The following is a 5,074-nucleotide window of genomic DNA, read 5'->3' on the forward strand; positions in this document are numbered from 1 at the left end:
CAGGCTTGGCTCTTTATTCCTAGTGTCCCTCTTGCCAGTTAGTGCTGTGGGTTGTGGTGATGTCTGTCTCGGAGCTATTGCTCGAGGGCTGACCAGTAACAAGCTCCCTAGCCTTTGGGCAGTTGAGATCCTCCCCACTCTGGAGCCCAGGAGCTCTGGCCTGTTTGCAGGTGCTAACTTCCAAAGGGTTCTGGCCATGCTGGCTAGCAGAACTCAGCCACTAGCTCCCCTCACACTGTGAGAGGGGGGATGGCAGGGACCCATTTCTTGTGTGAGACTCTCTAGCTGGAGAGGCCAGCCCTCGCTGGGCTTCTGACAACTGGAGGGGAAAGGGGTTTCCTTAACATAGAGGCAGGATCAGGCTGGGGTTTACTACGCATTAACCCCTCTGGTCATCTAGATGACCCCTGGCAAAGGGACCATGGAAGGCAGGACTCCTAGCCATTGCTGCTGAGGGGGTTGGTCTACAGGTCAGTGACCCAGTGCTGCACCCTTGTCCTGTAGGGAGGTGTTAACAGCACAGCAAGACAGAGCGGCCCTCTGGCCTGTAGATACTGACCCAGTGCCCAGGGGGAAGTGGAGTGATTTTTAGCTTCTAGCAATGCTGGTACTGGGAACAGCCAACAAGCTGCTATTATCTAAAGGGAATCCAGCCGTTGCTTCCCTCCAGTTGTGACAAACTCCTACTGGAAATGGCGTCCTGTGTCCAGAGTGATCCCTCTGTAGGTGAACAGCTGCAGCATTTGCCAGAGACTAGCCCCACTTTGCAGGGGCAGGGAGGTGTTTATGGCTGCAGGGGCCAGGGTAGCCCAACTAAACTGTCCTGCACTAGCCCCACCCATGCCCCAGTCAATGCACAGCTGGGCTGCCAGGTGTTTGGAGCAGACCAGCACCTTGCAGCTGGTGGGAGCCCCCTGCTGATCCCTTATCTTGTCCCAGCCCTCCTGCAAACCTGAGCCATAAACAAGAGCTCAAAATGGGCCAAGGCCACTGATCTCCAAACAATGCTGCAGCGTGTAGCTCTCCCACAGCTAGGCAGAAGCTGAGCTTGGAAGCTGGCTAGCGAGGAGCATCCCGTGCAGAGGAGAGGTTTGCAAGAGTGAATGCTGTTGCTTCTTATCTTCCTAATTTACAGCTGCTTGCCTCTGCCACAGTGGGCCAGAGCCAGCCCAGGACCTTGTTAAGATCAATGAATGACATCTAAAGTGGTCCGGCTCCTGGGACCGCTCTGGCCTTGGCTTCACTACACCTCCTGTGAGCTGTGGCAAAATAGTCATCTGCAGAAAGGCTTTAGGGAGCGAGTGGCACCGCTGCCCATGGGAGCTTCCTTTGTGTCTGCAGGGAGGTGGGAGGCCTGTGCAGAGGGTGTGATGGAGGCTGGTGAGAGCTGGGCCGGGGCCACGGCCACGTGGGCAGGAAGGAGCCAGCAAGGCTTCCTCCCCACTGCCCTAAGCTAACCTGACCACCTGTGCTCCAGGGGCTGGAGTTCGGGGGGTGAACTGGGCTTGCCAGGTGCATGTGCCCATTGAGACGCTGCATTGCCAGCGAGTGCCTGAGCTCTGGAGTGAGCACGACCCTCCCCAGCAGTTGCTGCTGAGCTGGGAGCTGCTTAGAGACTTTTTCCCTTCCAGGTGACGTGATTTAGCCTGTAGCCAGCCAGTGGTAGAACTGGGAAGAGAACCCAGGAGTCCTGCCCTACAGAAGCGTGCTTGGCTCTTGCTTCACTGATGGCAACTGTGGCTGTGGGGAAAAAACTGCCCTGTTCCAACCGAGAGGAGGCAGCTGCTCTGGGGTGAGTCCAGTGCCTGTTCTTACAGTGGTGGTGAGGTGCCCGGTAGTTTTGGGGGGATTAAACTTGCATGCTCTATGCTCGTGAGCAGGGGTAGGTCCAGGCCCTGCTTGGTACCAGGCCCAAGGACCTTAATGCTGCAGAGATGAATGCCAGGAAGTCATTTAAGCAGCTGAGTTTCAAACCCTGCTGCCCAACCAGTCGGAGGGCAGCGAGGTATCTGGGCCCTGAGCCCCTCCCGCAGCACGTGCCCTCGCTTTCACCCTCCACCAGACTGAACAGGTCTGGGCCTGCCGCTCACGGGAGCCTCCATGGGCACCTTTTACTTTAACAGGTCCCTGCTGGGGAGCAGAAACCCCCTGCTCCGGCCTGGCCCCTTCCTTCTGCCCAGAGATAATCCACCTGCTCCAGATAAATCCCAGGCTGGGGAAGGGGGCCACTTCTAAACCCAGAGAGCTGCCTGTAACCTGAGGCCAGGCCCTGGCTCCTTGCTTTGCTTAGTGGTGGGGGGCCACAGACTGCCTTCTCCCCACAGTGCCCTTCCATGGGGGAGGCTGGATGCAGACTGTGCCTGGACCGAGCACTGTGGGAGCTGCTCCAACCCACACTGGCCTGATGCTCACCGGGGGGGGGTGTCTACGCTACTTAAACACCATTTGGGCTCGGCATGTGCCCTGGGAAGGGGGAGGATCCCAGAGCCTGAGCTCCAGCCCAAGCCCAAAGGTCACACCACAGTTAAATAGCCCCTGAGCCCAAGCCCATGAGTCTAACTCAGCTGGCAGGGGCCTGCTCTGGGATTTTAGTTGCAGTGTTGACAAACAACCCTGAGTGGCTCCTCCTGCTGGGCCATACGAGGGTTGCCAATTATCTGATTGCAGAAAACTGAGCACCCCGTCCCACCCCTTCTCCAAGGCCCTGCCCCCCTCACTCCCTCTTCTCTCACCCCCCAACCCCCTTACTTGCTCATTTTCACCAGGCTGGGGATTGGGGTGGGGGTGCAGGCTCTGGGGTGGGGTCAAAGATTGTGGGTTTGGGGTGCAGGAGGGGGCTCCAGGCTGGGGGGGGTGGGGCTAAGGGGTTCAGAAGGGTGCTCAGGACTGGGGCAGGGGTTTGGGGTGAGGGCTCCAGTTGGGGGTGGGGGTTCTGGGGTGCAGACAGGGATTTGGAGGGGGTGCAGGCTCAGGTGGCTCCCGTAAGCAGCTGTCATGTTCCGCCAGTTTCTAGGCACAGGGGCAGCCAGGGGTCTCTGCATGCCACCCCTACCTGCTGGTACCGCCCCCGCAGCTCTCATTGGCCATGCTTCCCGGCCAATGGGAGCTGCAGAGCTGGCACTCAGGGCGGGGGCACTGTGCAGAGCCCCCCCGGCCCCTCTTGCACCTAGGAGCCAGAGGGAGATGCCAGCCACTGTGGCCAACAGGACTTCTAGGGGCAGTACTGACTGGAGCTGCCAGGATCCCTTTCCAGCCACATGTTCCAGCTGAAACCCGGATGCCTGACAACTGTCAGTTACACACAGGCAGGTCTCCGCCTGCCCCCCATGTGGCTAATGTGGGGGGCTGCAGCAAGACCTGGACCGCTCCACTTAACCCCACCTGTTCGCTCCAGCCCCCGTTTGCTTGGCTGGGGCTGTCTAGCCCTGCCCGCAGCTGCTGACGGTGCGAGAAGTTCCCAGCAGTGGCTGAGCATGTGACCCTACCGATGTGGGTGCAGCCTCCCCCTGCACCAAAGCGCAAATCTGGGCCTGGTTCCAGGGGCAGCCTTTGCTGTCCGTCTCTGAGAACAGCTGCTGGCCTGCAGTGGAAAATAACACTCCCTGCCTCTCTCTACCAGAGCCTGACCCCCTGCTCCTCTCAGGGTCCCCCCTGCAGCTGCCCTGGATCTGTGCTGAACTCTCCCAGGACAACAAGACAAACATCCCATTGCTTGTGGGAGCCCTGGGCACCCCTAGCGTGCTCAGTGCCGATCAGCCCCCCAGGCAGCACATCCCAGCACCATCAGATGTTCCCTTTCCCTGCGTTTTGCAGAGGGACGTCTCCCCACCGCAGGGCTCTGCTCTGTGCCCACCAACCAGCCCAAGGCACAGGATGGGGCCCTCGCTTCCTCTTCCCCCCCCCCCCAGCAGAAGGCATTGGCTTCTCACCCAGCTTGCCAACCCACCCCATACTGGCCAGGAGGCACCTTGGTTGCTCTCATGGGCAGGAACCCACTGGTGGAGGTGGCCCTAGGAAGAAGGGCCTCACTGATGCTGAGTGCCCACCAGTGACTCTTGGCTCTCACTGAGCAGGAGCAAGCTCCCCAGGGGCTAGCCAGTGAGCCTGGGCGCCTCAGCCAGGCATCAGCCGGAGAGTACAGCCCTGCCCAGTTGCCAGGATGGGCAGCGGCATGAGCCCGCCTCGAGCACTAGCTCAGGGGGCCTGTAGCAGGACGGGGCCAGTGGCTACTGGGGCCTCAGGGCAGGGTCCCCACTCTTCCCCGGGACAAGGTGACTTTCTGAGACCCAAACAGGAGCTTCCCAGCCTGGCATCCCCCCGCAGGCACACGCTCAGCTCCACCGCTGCGGTCACTGGGGGCCCTAACACACAGCGGGCCCCAGGGCCCTGCAATGAGGCAGCTTGCCCTGCTCCAAGCAGGCCTGGAGGGTACCGTGGGCACGGCACCCGCTGGTGTCTCCTCCCCTCGTGGGCTGTCACTGGGAGCAGCTGAAAGGGGGATGGTGATGGACAAGGCGGGTGAGGGACCAGTGTATGGGCTTCACCCAGCTTGTGTCTCTGTCCTGACCAAGCACGGCTACACCAAGGCTGCAACCACTGGGCTGGCGCAGACACAGCTCGAGGCTGAGATTCGGCTCCGTGCCCCTGTCGTTCTGCCCCACAGCACCAGCGCCGGGCGGCTGATGGGCCGTGACTGCTGCTTGTTCGGCTACGCGGAGCCGGCTGGTGGCACTCTGTGTGCCTGGACCCGCCTGGACCCAGCCTGGGGGCTTGGGGCAGGGATCATCTCATTAGCCGTGTGCACAGCACTTAGTGCAATGAGGCCCTGGTGTGTGGGGGGCCACTGGGCACTTTGCACTACAAACATCGTAACCTCCCAGAGGTCCTGGACAGCACCAGGGAGCAGTGTGCTGGGCCAGCTCTAGCTGTGGCGGGCAGGGGCCCCTGGGTTGTTAACAGGCAGGGAGCGTCCATTCCAAACTCTTCCTTGGGTTTGCATTTCCCTCGAGCATCCGCGCTCTGCGGGTTTGCAAAGCCTCTTAGTAACGAGACCTCCACCGCAGCAGCCCCTTCA

The sequence above is a fragment of the Lepidochelys kempii genome, chromosome 12 (genome assembly GCF_965140285.1).
Source record: "Lepidochelys kempii isolate rLepKem1 chromosome 12, rLepKem1.hap1, whole genome shotgun sequence".
NCBI lineage: Eukaryota > Metazoa > Chordata > Testudines > Cheloniidae > Lepidochelys > Lepidochelys kempii.